The following is a 16,792-nucleotide window of genomic DNA, read 5'->3' on the forward strand; positions in this document are numbered from 1 at the left end:
CCTCCTCTACAGTGAACCTAAGGTACCTCTACCTGGCTCATCAAGGGCCTTGGTGGTCCCGCAGCAATACCGAGCCTTTCTGCTGGAATTGGCTCATGCGATACCACTGGCAGGACACTTAGGCCAGGACAAGACCTTTGCACGGCTTGTCCTCCACTTTTACTGGCCTCAGATGAAAGCGGCGTCCAACACATACTGTAGGACATGTGTATCCTGCCAGGCCAGTGGGAAAACAGGGGTGAAGCTAAAGGCTCCCCTGGAACCACTTCCTGTCGTTAGCACCCCCTTTGAAAGGGTGGGCATCGACATTGTAGGGCCATTGGATCCACCAACAACAGCTGGTCACAGGTTCATCCTGGTTCTGGTGGATCATGCCACACGGTACCCAGAGGCCATCCCTCTGAGGACTGTTACTGCACCTGTGGTGGCAAGGGCCCTGATGGGAATCTTTACCCGGGTAGGATTTCCCAAGGAGGTTGTGTCTGACAGGGGGACCAACTTCCTGTCAGCTTACATGCGGACAATGTGGAAGGAGTGTGGAGTGACTTACCGGTTCACCACTCCTTATCACCCCCAGTCCAATGGACTGGTTGAGAGGTTTAATAAGACCCTGAAGGGCATGATAAGAAGTCTGCCGGAGAGCTTACGGAGGAAGTGGGACGTCCTCCTGCCTTGCTTGCTGTTCTCTTACAGAGAGGTGCCGCAGAAAGGAGTGGGCTTCAGCCCTTTCGAATTATTGTATGGGCACCCTGTGCGTGGGCCTCTCAGCCTGGTGAAGGATGGATGGGAGAAGTCTCCCAGAAAACCTCCCCAGGATGTGGTGAGCTACATGTTGGCCTTCAGAAGCCAGATGGCCAAGTTGTGGAAGCAGGCTGCTGACAACTTAGAGGCCAGTCAGGCAGTCATGAAGGAATGGTACGACCAAAATGCTCACCCGGTGGAGTTGGAGCCTGGCCAGAAAGTATGGGTGATGGAACCTGGAGAGCTAAGTGCCCTTCAAGATCGTTGGACAGGCCCATTTGAGGTGTTGGAGAAGAAGGGTAAGGCCACTTACTTGGTGGATCTTAAGACCCCACGGCAGCCCCTACGGGTGCTGCATGCCAATCGCCTTAAACCCCACCATGAGAGGCCAGAGGTCATCCTGATGTTGGTGACTGATGGTGCTGAGGAAGCAGAAAGCGAGCCTCTCCCAGATCTCTTTTCATGTCAAGAGAAGGATGGGTCGGTGGAGGGAGTGATTCTCTCCCCGCCTCTCACTCCTGAGCAACGAGAGGATTGCCGTCAGGTATTGGGGCAGTACTCTTCGCTGTTCTCCCTTGTCCCGGGAAGAACCCACCTGTGTACCCATGATGTGGACACAGGGGACAGCCCCCCAGTGAAGTCCAAGACCTACAGGCTGTCGGACAAGGTGAAGGCTAGCATCCATGGAGAAGTTGCCAAGATGTTGGAGCTAGGAGTGATAGAACCGTCCAGCAGCCCTTGGTCCAGTCCGGTGGTGCTAGTCCCAAAAGCCGCCCCACCGGGCACCACACCAGAACTGAGGTTCTGTGTGGATTACCGAGGACTGAACTCAGTTACCAAGACTGATGCTCATCCAATCCCCAGGGCGGATGAGTTAATTGACCGGCTAGGAGCTGCCCAATACCTAAGTACCTTTGACCTCACTTCAGGGTACTGGCAGATCTCCTTGACAGATGGAGCAAAGGAAAGGTCAGCCTTCTCCACGCCTGAGGGACACTTCCAGTTCTGTGTGATGCCCTTTGGGCTCAAGAACGCCCCTGCCACATTTCAGCGACTGGTGAACCAGGTCCTCTCTGGAATGGAGGGTTTCTCGGCTGCTTACCTGGATGACATTGCTGTCTTCAGTAGCAGTTGGGAGGACCACTTGCAACATCTGCAAGCAGTTCTCCAGGCGCTGAAACAAGCTGGATTGACCATCAAAGCCAGCAAATGCCAGATTGGGCAGGGGTCGGTTGTGTACCTTGGACACTTGGTGGGGAGGGGTCAGTGCAGCCCCTGCAGGCGAAGATTGAGGCAATCATGGCCTGGGAACCCCCCAAGACACAGACTGAGGTCCGAGCTTTCCTGGGCCTCACAGGTTACTACCGTCGCTTTGTGAAGGGGTATGGCACTATTGTAGCGCCCCTCACAGAGCTCACCTCTAGGAAACAACCTCGACGGGTAGTTTGGACGAAGGCTTGTCAGCAAGCCTTTGAAAAGTTGAAGCAGGCAATGTGTGAAGCACCGGTCCTGAAGGCTCCCGATTTCTCCAAGGAGTTCATTGTTCAAACAGATGCATCCGAACATGGCTTTGGGGCAGTGTTATCGCAACTCAATGAAGAGGGCCTGGATCAGCCTGTAGTCTTCTTATCCAGGAGACTGCTTCCCCGGGAACAGAAGTGGAGTGCAATTGAGAGGGAAGCTTTTGCGGTGGTGTGGGCTCTGAAGAAGCTGCGGCCATACCTCTTTGGCTCGCACTTCCTGGTTCAGACTGACCACCGACCCCTTCGTTGGCTGATGCAAATGAAGGGGGAAAATCCCAAGCTGTTGAGGTGGTCCATCTCCCTACAGGGAATGGACTTCCGGGTGGAACATCGGCCTGGAGTGGACCACGCCAATGCAGACGGTCTCTCCAGGTATTTCCGCCTTAGTGAAGAGGACTCCCAAGGGGTTGGGTAGTTCTCCCCACTTTCAGCTGGGGGGGACGCGTGTTAGACCTGTCTGGATTTTTTGCGCAGTCCCTCCTCATTATTATTTATTTTGTCCCCTTTTTGCCCCTCATACCCTTAATATTTTTTGTGTCTACTACTTTTTTGTAGGTGTTGGTCAAGGGGATAGGTGTTCTTCCTTCCCCCCATAATCTTTTACCTCAGGCCCAGAGGCCTGTTCTGACAGGAAAGTTGGAACCACACAAAATGGTGGCTTCCAACTGCCCTAACTGTCACACTCAGAACCTGGCCATAGCCTAGCATAGGGCGTTCTAGAACCTTCTGGTCCACTCTGGACCACTGAAGGGCAGCCTATAAAAGGCGGAATGCTGGACAGCCATTTTGTCTGTCAGTGAGGAGCAGCTAGAGTGAAGGTTGAGGTCTAGTAGGGGTAGGATTCTGAAGGGTGGTTTCCTCTACAAGAGTAGCCCCCTATCAAGGCTTTCCCACCTCCTAGGTCCTGTTGTCCTAGCCAAGTTAGCCCATCCTGCTGATCCTGGATAGATAGGTGAAGGGGTTAACTCTAGTAGCCTTGGGAGCTGTGAAGAACCCTGCCTTGGGAGCTGACCTAAGAGTTCCCCTGTGTCCCTAATCTGTCCAGTAAGGAGGGATAGGGGATTAGTACTGAGGAAGAGCTCTGTGGACTTATTCTAAAGGAGCCTCCCCATTTGTATCCCCCCTCCTCGTCATAGTGAGGGAAAGAAGGTCTTCCATTGGACTAATTCAAGATTTGCATACCCCCAAACTGATCCTGTGACGTGTAGCAAGCTTCCTCATCTGTTGGGTCGGCAGAGAGAGCTGAGGAACCTGTATCCTGCTTGCCACCGATAGCGGGACCCCTGGGGCACTTTTCGCGCTATGTGGCAGCGCCCCCGCAGGTTCCACTGAGCCTGAGAAGCCTTGCGAGGCTTCCCTTCGTGAACGGGACCCCGGGGGCGCCTGCCGCGCTGTGGAGAAGTGAAGGCGCCGTCGCGCATGCCTCGTTGGAGGCTGATCCCCGGAAGGAGGGGCACCCAGAGAGAGCAGGCCCGTGAGTAGCGTCCCTTCAGGGAGCAGGCGCAGCGAGAGGAGACATCAGAGCGAGCGCCTTCCGCGCATGACAGCGGGAGCAGCAGCCCCCGCCGGACAGCACAGAAGAGGCTCGCCGGCTTCCCTAGTTGTCAGGAAATCTGTCCTTTCCCTCCCGCTCGAGTGCCACGCTGAGGAGCTGGCCCGGGCAGGGAGAGAGTGAGTAGAAGCCCGGTAGGGGCTGGAGGAGCAAAGTGACATCAGCCCTGATTTCCCTTCACTCGAGTGCCACGCTGAGGAGCTGGCTCGAGTGAGGGCCTCACCTGCCTGATTCCCCGACCCCCTTTTGTCTGCTGTCCCCTAATAAGCCTGGTGCAAGACGATTCCGGCCATAACATACAAGTAAGGAGGAGAATTACAGGGGGAAGCGTCGCTAGCATCTCCAGTGCAGTGATTAAGGCACTAATCGGTTTTCCTTCCTGGAGAATCTAGGCTGGGGAGCAGTATAAAGGAGCCTGTTTGTGGTAAATAAATAATTAATTACCGGTACTATTTTTGAATACATTGAATAAAACAGATAGCTCAATAAATAAGAGACAGGATTCGAGGTATCTGAGTCTAACAGGCTTTAATCAGGCATAAGGGAAGGGACAGGAACGGGATAGCCTGCACGGAAATAGAATGGATGGCAGCTGCAATGCCTCATCGACAGTGCAGCATTTATATAGTATAATACATTACATTACATTGCATACAGTAGGCGTAGCAGTAGGCGTAACTCGTAGCAGTCGCGAAAGATAAGAACAAAATGGGTGTAACAAGAAGGCGTGTACAGGGCGTATACATAGACATGTGATGTGAAACGTCATAGAGATGTCATGAATGGGCGGAAACATGGAGGGGGCTACCTGAGAGCAGCTGGGACCTTTAACCTAGTGGTGCGCGCAAACGGGCAATGACGTGTTACCAGGGAGAACTGGGGGCTATGACTTCTGCACTAGAAGAGGAGACTAAAGTCTGCGGTGTCAGGACGACATGTACCTATAGCATATCTGGTATCTGGTGTTTGGAGTACATGTTGATAGAATCCAAAAGTTATCAGGGCAAAGGCTACTTGACACTAAGACTGGTGCATGCATTATTCTACATATATTGCGTGTGCGAGGAATATTCTATGAATATTAATACAGTATTTCTCTTGCATGGAGACAGAAAGGCTAGACCCTGGCTGAAACTATTGATGCGATTCAGTAGCTTAGGAATGCAGAGAAGGAGGGCTGAACTGATAACTAGAAGCATAACATACTCTTGGCAGACAGGCAGGCAGAGCCAGACCGGGCCAGGCACTGTGCGGCAGGAAGTAAGCGAAGGGTCAGGGATGCAGGTGGGGGCTGTATCGCTCCTCGGAGAGGGTTCAGGAGACTGGAGCTTGAATCTGGTGTCCGGGCCCTTTTGAGGCCTAGAAACGGGGACAATGGGGTGAATTAACGTGCACACTGTAAAACATGGCAACATAGGCCTAATACTCGTTGCTTTCACGAGAACTGGAAACTGGCATACTAGAGTTGGACACAACTATAATTGCGTCTTTAATCGATCATAGGGAATACATGCATATCGATCATGCACATATAACATAGAGTGGGGAACCCGTAGGCACATACAACATGGCAAAATTTACTTTTCCACATTCCCTCCTTGTGCCCTACGTTTCCATCAGGAAACATCAATATTCATGATACCATCTATCTGTTCATATAGCATCATTTGTTCGTCTCGAATTGTCTTGGAACGGGATTTAGGACTAGGAATACAGGATGTAGCGCACAAGCCGCAAATCGCAGGGCCACATTGTAAACAGAGGCAGCAACTGAATATGATCATTACTGCTATACCTAGGAATGACAATACTTTCCATCCCCAGGCAGATATGATACTCCAGAGCCAACCGGACCATGTCCAGGTGCCTGGATTCTGGTGTAACTGATGGGCAATTTTATGAAGTCTGGTTATAGCTGAATAAACAGACGGTGCGTTATTAGGAATGAAAATGCAGCAACTAGATCCGATGACTCTACAAGCTCCTCCTCTATTGGCCAATATGACGTCAAGAACGAGACGATTTTGGAGCACGACAAATCTAATGGCAGATTGCTCTTCGGTTAAATTACCTAGAGCGGAAGTAGTCTCATTCACTACTGCTTCAAGGGTTCTGGTTAACCTACGTATTAACTTACTATTCTGGACAGGGCCTATAAAGAAAAAGAAACCTTTATTGAAGTCTTGATATTGTTCTAGAGTAGTTTCAGTTTGATCGACAATTGGGGACTCAGTCTCCCTTCTATGTCTAACGTGTACTAGATGTGTGTTTCTGTGATAATCAGATGGGGCTAGAAAAACTGGTGGCAGTAGGAAGGCAATGTAACATGTTCCATCCCAATCGAGGGGCAGACGGACATATGCGGTCTGACCACAAACAAAATAAGAATGACGTGAGGATTTGAAAATAGATTTCCCACTGTCACTATACTCGACCACAGTAGTACAATCACTATGTCCTACATGTGCGGAACCATTCTTTCTGACACATAATTCGCCCTTGACGGGTAGGACTGAAATAGCAGGCAAATCTGGAGTAGTATCGGACTGAACATTCAAAACCATGAAATTCGAGGAATAATTACCTAAATCATATACTTCATTTTCTAGATCTAACCCTGTTCTATGGGAAAGACCTTGCTTGTCTGGGAAACATGTTCGATTCAGAAGGGACATATCAGTTGAGGATGACGTTAACATGGACCATGCTCCACACGAACCATTGTGTGAAAACGGATAAGGAAAGAGTGGCAGAACTCCCTTCGGTGTCTGGAAAGGGGGAAGTCGACCACACACCCAACAATTAGTGGCATTGCTGGTCTGGTGTGAATAGTGTAACATTCTGATAAATGTGTTATTACGCATAGCAAGACGATAGGATAACTCGTGAGGAGGCAGGTCACTAAATGTGTGCTCTACTGTAACATTAGGAAACATATGTACATGTGAAATAGGAAAACATAAATGAAAAGCATAACTTATGCAGGTAACCATAAGACTCAAAAATAATAAAAAGAATAGAACGATAATACATCTTTTAGAGTTTTGACTAACTCTCTCACTATGTGGGTCTATCTCATACATGTCAGGAACCTGTCTAACCGCTTCACCCGAGAGGGACTTAAACAATTAAACTGGCTGACTTATTTTACTAGACCGGAGTTTTGCTTTATACTCCTGCTGCGGAGTTTTCTCTAACAGGGGAAGTTTAGAGTCTGTGTCTGGACAGTCCTTAAGAACGGGGCAGTCTTTGATAAATGTCTTTGGCCGTAATCCATGGAATTTCTTGATGTGGCTGGTATGCACCCAGCCCTTGCGTCCTTCGAGCTTGACGGCGGTCCTTGTTGTTAATAACACCAGCTGGGGCTCCTTCCAACGGGGCTCCAACGGACTTGAACGATCAAAATTGCGCACCAGGACGAAATCCCCTGGAACGACTTCATGCAGTTTCACCTCAGTGTTGTCTGGAAAAGCAGCGGCAACCTGTGAACGACAAGAGTGTAGGGCAGACATCAAGGAAGCTAGGTAATCTGTCAACATATTACTGGAAACGTCTGTAATCTTTCGGGGCATAGGTGTACCCCACATATTAGGAGGACGGCCGAATACGACCTCGTACGGGGACAGACCTGATCTAGAGTGTGCAACCATTCTCATATAAAAAAGAGCAACTGGCAGGGCTACCAACCAATCTACACCTTTCTCTGCGCATACTTTTGCAATGCGGATTTTCAATGTCTGATTATGTCTCTCAACTAGACCAGCTGCTTCGGGGTGCCGTACACAGTGGAACTTCCACTGGTACCCTAACAGAAGGGATACTTGTTTCATGAGCTCGGATGAGAATGGCTGGCCGTTATCTGAATACACGACCCTTGGTAAACCATAGCGGGGGAAAAACTCACGAACCAACTGCCTGGCAGTGGTCGCGGCAGTGTAATCTGGAACAGGATATGCTTCTGTCCACCTGGACAAAGCACATACAACTACGAGGACATACTTGAAACCTCGACATCTCTCCATCTGAATATAATCCATCTGGAGGACTTCAAAAGGGTGGTCAGGAGGATGGAATCCACCTTGTTCCACCGGGACACTTTTACCTGGATTGAACTGACAACAGATCATGCAGGTACGCACTTTCTGTTTGGCTGCTGCTCGTAAATGCTTGTTGAACCAAATGTCCTGGATACTGTCTAACATGGCCTTTTCTCCTAGGTGTACTGGACTATGTGCGGTATTAATAATGACTTGAACCATTGAGTCGGGGAGAAACCATGTGGCTTTTCCCTTCGTCAACCATCCTTGATCTGTCTGGACCCCTCCTTGTTCAGACCATTTCTTGATTTCATCGGGAGTAGCATGTAACTGTATGTCTATGACATCCTGTGTAGGGTCCTTAACTGTCATACAAGTAGTCTGATCTGGAATGAGTGTCTGTGTCGTGTTAACTGGAATGTCTGGAGTCTGAGCTGTGAGCTTGGCTGTTCGATCTGCCAGGTCGTTACCCTGGGAAATGATGTCAGTGACTTTCGTATGTGCCTTGCACTTCATAATGGCAATAGCTGTCGGTAAATGTATTACATCTAACAGGGCTTGAATGAGACCATGCTGAATTTTGGTTCCATGAGAAGTCATGAAACCTCTCTCTTGCCAGAGCACTCCAAAGTCGTGTACGACTCCGAATGCATAACGTGAATCTGTATATATGTTAACTTTCAGGTTCTTGGCACGTATACAGGCTTGGGTCAGAGCGACTAGCTCTGCTGCTTGAGCAGACAGGGTATCAATACGGTGTGTTTCTATAACTTCAGTGTCTGTAGTCACTGCATACGCGGCTACTAGTTCTCCTGTACTTGTTCTCATACATGAACCATCCACATAAAGTGTCAGGTCAGGATCAGGTAATGCAATATCTGTCAAGTCTTGTCTTGGCTTTGTCATGGTGTTAACAACTTCCACACAGTCATGTGTGGCAGGATTTGAAGTAACTGACGGTAACAGTGTAGCGGGATTTAAAATGTTGCAGCGTCTGATTTCTATGTGTGGCTGAAACAGTGTCAGTTCATAACCTGTTAAACGTGCAATTGTCAAGTGCTGAGTCTGAGTTCGGTTTCAAAGAACTTCCACGGAGTGTGGAACTTGTACTGTCAGGGAGTGTCCTAACACTATGGAATCACTCTGTCTGATAGCTAGTGCTGTGGCTGCAACTGACTTGAGGCACGCAGGCAAAGCCTGGGCCACTGGATCTAATGTGCTAGAAAAATAAGCACAAGGCTTGTACTGTCCTGCTTGATCTTGTGTGAGAACAGATAATGCAGTACCATCACGTTCTGTAACAAAAAGTGTAAAAGGCTTACTGTAGTTCGGTGTTGCTAGAACAGGTGCTTGGCATAAAGCTTTCTTTAATTCATTAAAAACAAGTGTATGTTCCTGGGTCCAAGGGAGGACAGTCGATACGGCTGCCTCCTGTGTCGTTAACTGTATCAGTGGCTTGGCTAGAAATGCATACTGAGGAATCCATTGTCTACAGTAAGAAGTGAGGCCGATAAAAGCTCGTACCTCCTTCTGAGTCTTGGGTTGTGGAAGATGCGCTATTAACTGGATACGGTCAGGTGTCAACTGCCTACCCCTCTTTGACAGTAAGTGTCCAAGGTAGACCACTTGCTGGACACAGAATTGCAATTTGGAAGGGGACACCTTGTGTCCCATCTCGGCCAGAAAATACAAGACTGTAAGTGACGCACGTTCGCAGTCACGTTCAGAACGGGCTGTGATCAATAGATCATCGACATACTGGAGCAGGGCAGTGTCAGTTGGCATGTGAATGTTGTCTAGTTGTCTCTTAAGTGCTTGACTGTAAATGCTAGGACTTTCTGTGAAACCTTGAGGAGCTCGTGTAAATTTATAGCTTCTTCCATTTAAACAGAATCCGAAAAGGAACTGGCTGTCTGGATGAATGGGGACACTGAAAAATGCGTTCTTGAGGTCGATAACTGTAAAGAATGTTGCTTCAGAATCAATGGCTGTCAATAGGGAAGAAATATCTGGGACTACTGGGTACTGGGGTATGATACACTTATTAAGTTCTCGAAGGTCAATCACTAATCGATAAACTGGAGGTGCATTTGGGTCAGTACGTTTCAGGACTGGAATGATAGGAGAATTACATACATTGGAGTCAGTTTCTACAACCACTCCTTGAACAATAAGCTCGTCAATAATTTTGGATAAGGCCGCTACAGCCTCAGGTGGCAATTTGTACTGTCTGATTCGTGGTAATACAACACCTTGCTTCAGAGTCACACGATGGGGTGTGATGTGCATACAACCTACATCAGTTGGACCTTGCGCCCATAAATGCTGTGGTACATTCAATAATCTTGGATCAAAATCACGTAATACATAATGACCTTTAAAATCACGCAAGAACAGGCGGACCCCTTCTGGGGAGCAGCATATGACTGCTCCTAATTCTTTCAATGTCTTAATGCCTAATAAATTTTCTGGACATGACTTCGTAAGTAACAAATCAGTAGTTCGGGACAGTGGACCGACTTCTAGAGTAACTGGTTTCGATATTTCATTAACAATAGGCTTTCCTGAAAATCCAAGGGAAACATTTCTTGAGCCTGAGAGCGGAGCCCCTGGAACCTCGTCATGACTGATGGTAGTCCTACTTGCCCCTGTATCAATCAGAAACTTTCTGTCTTTCCCTAATACTTGACTATGTACATAGGGACCCTCTTGATCTACAGGAATCTCGATGAGAGGCAAGCCTACCTCCCTCTCTAGGCTGTTTCATGAATACTGCTGGTAATCTGGATACTCTGACTGTGCATACTGGTACATCTGCTGTGTAACGTGTTGTGTTGCAGCGATAGGCTGCGGTACTGTAACTGTCTGTTGTGCGTTCTGCGGTGGCTGGGAAGTCTGTAAAACTTGTTCTTGTCTAGGCGGACGCGGTCTCTCTTTAGTCTTACCAGTAGCTATGTTATGTTTCAGAACGGCACATTCGTTTATAAAATGACCTGGCTGTTTACAATAATTGCATGTCCCTTTAACGGGAGCTGCAGGATGACTGGCTTGATTCGGACCCCTCTTCTGACTGTCTTGTGGAACAGACTGTGCAACTAATACTTTCATTTTCGTGTCTTTCATACGTCTTCTTTCATGTTCCTGCTCTTCCCTGATTCTGTTCTGGTGATACTGGAGCATTTGAAGGATCTGTGACGGAGTATTAGCTTGCCAAGTGCTTTCGACTTTCAGTACTCGATTTTTAACTTGTGGGCTTGAATTCACGACTAGTTTGGTAACAAAAAGATGGGGGTACGATTCACTACTTGTTTTCAGACCACTATTAATAATAAAACATTTTTCAAATCTAGAATAGAAATCACTAGTATCTTCATCTTGTTTCTGTTTACAGGCTGAGATGGCATCCCAATCTTCCTTTTTCGTGGCTAGTAATCTTGGCAAAACTTGTATTAACAGTTCGGGCAAAGCTTTAGCTTTATCCCCAAGACCGGTACCTGGTACTCGTGAATTATCTTCAGCTTCTAGAGCTGTCCAATCTATCTTTTTCTCTCCCACCTCCCATTCTTTTTCTTTTAGTTTTTCATATATGCCCGCAGGCAACAGGACCTTTAACATTTTAATGATATCAGGATACGTGTATTCTCCCATACGGAGCATGTCCTTTAATTCACGGTGGAACCCTGCTGGATCTTTATCGTGACAGGGTATTAACTTCTTCATTTCTAAGAGTTCCATCTTTGTGATAGGGGTGTAAACAAATACTCGTTCTAGCCCACCACCCTCTTTCTTGACTGGATGTACTTCTCGTAACGGATTCTGTCTGTCTATGTAGAATGATTTACTTTCTGGAGGTGAGACGTGAACAAAATGTGGATTCAGAAACGTTCGGTATTTGTGGCGCTGTTCTAGAATGACGCTAATTAAATCGGTACCTAGACCTTTCCATCTGTATTGGAGTAACTCGTTCAATACATCATGTAGAGGACCTGGATCAGAATGCTGAACCTCATACAGTGTAATGAGATGCTGGATCATATACATGCCCACCAGTCGTTGCTCGGCTGGGGCCAGTTTCAGGAACATTTGTGCCACGATTTTGTCTGGAAAAGTGGTAGAATCACTAGTCCACCGGACTGCTGATCGGGCTAGTTCTTGTTCATGCATTGTACTAAGCTCGCTATAACCTATTCGCGATTTCAGAATATGATCGGTAGCTTGGAATACTTGCTCAAGAGAACATTGCTCTGGCACTGGAGGAGAAAAACTTTTCTCGTAATCTGGACGTGGATGTCGGTCGGAAAGTCTAGTTCTACCTACATACGCTATTCTGGAGGGATTCTCGTCGTCTACCTCTTCAGTAGAAGAGTCGTCTTCTTTCTCGGTTGCTTGTTTTGCTTCTCGTTTCTCGTGTATCTTTATAATTTCCCTACGAATTTTCTTGTACATACTCTCTATACAATTTTGTGTCTTGTGTCTTCCCTCGGCTATATTGTCACTCCACCTGGTCAGGACTTTCATTTCTTCTTGATCTTTTTCTGGACAATCCTGCTCTCGTATTAAACAGTTAATCAAAAACTTTAAAAGCATGAGCTGAGTCTCGACTTTTCTCTGAACCATGGCTTCGTGAACACTTTCTGGATTCACTCCGGTACGGATAAAACGATATATTCTGTCTAGATGTTCTCTCATATCGGGCAGGGTGTCCAAATAGTCGGTCACCCGTCTTAAGCGTAATGAATATATGACCATGTTACCATCGCCTGGAACTGGATCATAACGACATTCGGTAAGTGCTCGCTTGATATCGACGTATGTATTCACTTTTGGCGTACGCTGTAACGCTAGTTCATGTAGCGTCAGACGTCTGGGTTGAGGCGGGGTACGAGGAGAATCTCCCCCCGCGGCTCCTAAACTAGAGTCGTCGGTATATACTGTACGTGCTGGTAAAGTGACTGGTAAAGCGGGTGCATTTACTGTGGACTGGGCCGGGGGTGCTGTAACAGGTGCTGTAACATTAACGGGACCCACGGGACCAGTGGCTGGAGAAACAGGAATTACATTATTAACGGGAGCAGGCAGAATAGGATTTGTATATTCTGGGACTGTATCGTCCAAATAGGACGAGAGAAAAATATCAGCTGCGGTCGGTTTTTGACGTAGCTTAATCGGGACTAATGGTGGCGGAAAATTACTGGATGCTTCCGGGGTTGCCTTCGGCAAGCCCTCGGCAAGAAGAGGATACATGCCCCTTATAAGAGCATTTCTCTGTCTGTCTGACTGTTCTGCTCTAACTCGTTCACCTTCTTCTAGAAGTTCCCTTTCTTGGGCTCTCTCTGAGGATTCCCTACTTAACTCTGTTTTTCTGATTTCTTTTTCGGTTCTTCTATGAGATTCTTTGCGCCATAACTCGATGGCATCTTTCTGGGACTGTCGGGCTTTCTTTTTCCATAATGCCTCTTCTACTCGCATGATGCACTCGGCATCCCATGTACCTGATACAGGCCATCTATATTTCTCTTCTAGATCCTTGGTATAGTCGACCCATTAATCTAAATACAATATGGCACTTAAGCCATGCTTATGATACATAAAATGTCCTGGACTGTCCCTAGGCGGGACAGGAACTGATTCTTCGAGTAACCCTTTCCGGGTTCCTATCTGACGTAACTTGGAAAACAGAGGCATTCTAGACTTGAATCAAAACATAATACAATACACGATAAACACAGTAATGAATAGCAAAACAAATCACTCATACCACGACATTAAAATACATTAATAACATTAATAACAGTTCGAACAGAAACACATGAATTTCTCGAGAACAGACTTACTAGAATTACTGGATGCACTGCTGAAACAGTACAGAACATACCGGTCCCATAAAGAGACACGTCGGACCCGTATCCACCTAGGTGAACACTTCGGACTGGATCTGTGTACCCAAACCCACTGGACCAGAGACAAATTAATTGACCCTGTCTAGATACTACCCCAGCAACGGTACTCACCGGGCAGCAAGAACGGAAGGCCTCGGACTGGACTGGACTGCTACGACGTCGGACTACGAACTTCGGACTTCAGTTACAGGTGGGCCTCCGGATACCTCGGACCTTGTACTCTCGGCTTGGGCTCTGGTCGGGACTCGCCGCGTTCCTCACCGCCTCGTCTGGATGCTGGACCGCAACCTCCGTCCCCTCCGTGGGCCTGAAGGATACTTGAAGCAGAAATATCTGCACGTGCACGGTATGGTTCCGTCACGGCTGCAGAGGGTCAGGGGGCCTGCGTGGCGTCGCCGGCGCGTGGGGAAAGGGCAAGTCCCTATTCGGGCGCCATTATGTGGTAAATAAATAATTAATTACCGGTACTATTTTTGAATACATTGAATACAACAGATAGCTCAATAAATAAGAGACAGGATTCGAGGTATCTGAGTCTAACAGGCTTTAATCAGGCATAAGGGAAGGGACAGGAACGGGATAGCCTGCACGGAAATAGAATGGATGGCAGCTGCAATGCCTCATCGACAGTGCAGCATTTATATAGTATAATACATTACATTACATTGCATACAGTAGGCGTAACTCGTAGCAGTCGCGAAAGATAAGAACAAAATGGGTGTAACAAGAAGGCGTGTACAGGGCGTATACATAGACATGTGATGTGAAACGTCATAGAGATGTCATGAATGGGCGGAAACATGGAGGGGGCTACCTGAGAGCAGCTGGGACCTTTAACCTAGTGGTGCGCGCAAACGGGCAATGACGTGTTACCAGGGAGAACTGGGGGCTATGACTTCTGCACTAGAAGAGGAGACTAAAGTCTGCGGTGTCAGGACGACATGTACCTATAGCATATCTGGTATCTGGTGTTTGGAGTACATGTTGATAGAATCCAAAAGTTATCAGGGCAAAGGCTACTTGACACTAAGACTGGTGCATGCATTATTCTACATATATTGCGTGTGCGAGGAATATTCTATGAATATTAATACAGTATTTCTCTTGCATGGAGACAGAAAGGCTAGACCCTGGCTGAAACTATTGATGCGATTCAGTAGCTTAGGAATGCAGAGAAGGAGGGCTGAACTGATAACTAGAAGCATAACATACTCTTGGCAGACAGGCAGGCAGAGCCAGGCCGGGCCGGGCACTGTGCGGCAGGAAGTAAGCGAAGGGTCAGGGATGCAGGTGGGGGCTGTATCGCTCCTCGGAGAGGGTTCAGGAGACTGGAGCTTGAATCTGGTGTCCGGGCCCTTTTGAGGCCTAGAAACGGGGACAATGCGGTGAATTAACGTGCACACTGTAAAACATGGCAACATAGGCCTAATACTCGTTGCTTTCACGAGAACTGGAAACTGGCATACTAGAGTTGGACACAACTATAATTGCGTCTTTAATCGATCATAGGGAATACATGCATATCGATCATGCACATATAACATAGAGTGGGGAACACGTAGGCACATACAACATGGCAAAATTTACTTTTCCACATGTTGATCAACTGAAGGTTTAAGCTCAGTATAAAGCTTGCTGCTTAATAACTAAACATTGAGAAAGAGTTAGTAATCCTGGAAATAGAACTACTGGGCACATGACTTATAAATGCATTGAAAGATACTGTTAATGTGAATTCTTAATGCTAGTGACTCTGCTAAAAAGAATGCTAATACCTTTATAACATCTGCTTTTGCTTATATTGAATGGTAGTTTTCTCTCCCAAACCTTTAGCGGATTGTGATTTCACCTGATTGATGATAAAGTACTGAACTGTAACTTCTAAAGCATAGAGAATAGAGTATATATTATTTTTATAAAGCAGTACTTATTTTTCTAAAATTTGGTGTAGTGTTGTTTTTGTGTGCTATTGCGTGAAGTTACTTTTGGGTGGTCTGCAACCTCCACACTGTGCCTCTAGAATTAAATGCCTTAACCCTAGGCCAGGCTACCCTAGGTAACCTGTCATCCCAGGTTCCAACACCCACCTTCTGTTTCAGGCCCCTGACTAATAGCGAGTTTTCCACTTGGGGTGCCCTCTTTGAGATTGAGGCCGAGCAACTTATGTGACTCATAGGTCCCGGCTGTAGATAAATCTACTTCATTCCACTGACCCCCCTTCCCCCAGGTCCCATGGGAGCCTGCAATGCCCCTCGGCCCACTAGCCAGATATTGGCTCACTTCAGGGTCTGTAGATGCCAGATGTAGATGTGCCTCAGGAGATGTAGCTTCTGCTCGATGTGAGACACAGGATCCAGAGGCTTCACTTTGTGTGGCCTGTTTGCCTGGGGAGGGTTGACCAGGTGTTGTAGATGTTTTCCCACTGGGAGTTTTCCCATATTCCACGATAGTTGTGCAGGGGGAGCTTTTTGAAAACATTCAGCCAGACACCCTCTGATTCTGCTCCACCAGCTTCTTTAGATGTAGAGCCCAAATCTACTTCCATTATGGGCTTTTTTCCAGTTAATCTGGTCTCCATTCGGCCCTTCGTTGCTTTTGCCGCCTTCGCTGGAGAAATCGCACGACTGCCGACCAAGAGTGCTCTGCCCCCAGCAGTCACATGACTTGCGAGAGAGACCAGCCGCCAGGCAAGACGATCCCAGGTCCGGCAAGCCTGTACCGCACAAGATGTGAGCAGGCTAAAGATTTTTTTCCGCCAAACTGTTTGTTCTCCGGTGAGTATCGCCAGCTCCTTCATTCTACATTGGCAGTGTGTGGGGGGGAAGGAAAGCATGGCTACGCGGCTGACGGAGCGGGAGGGTTCCAGCAGCCACAATCAAACAGTCGCCATCTTGCTGCCTCAACCGAAAATTTAGATCTCAGCACATCTTTCTTCTTTGGCAAGCATTCGTTAACTGAACATACTGAATCATAGACTTTTTTAACCACACCCACACAGACCCAAATACCTCCCAACCTATTACGTAACTTTGTAAGTCA

This window comes from Lissotriton helveticus, chromosome 9 (assembly GCF_964261635.1).
Source record: "Lissotriton helveticus chromosome 9, aLisHel1.1, whole genome shotgun sequence".
Classification (NCBI taxonomy): Eukaryota; Metazoa; Chordata; class Amphibia; order Caudata; family Salamandridae; genus Lissotriton; species Lissotriton helveticus.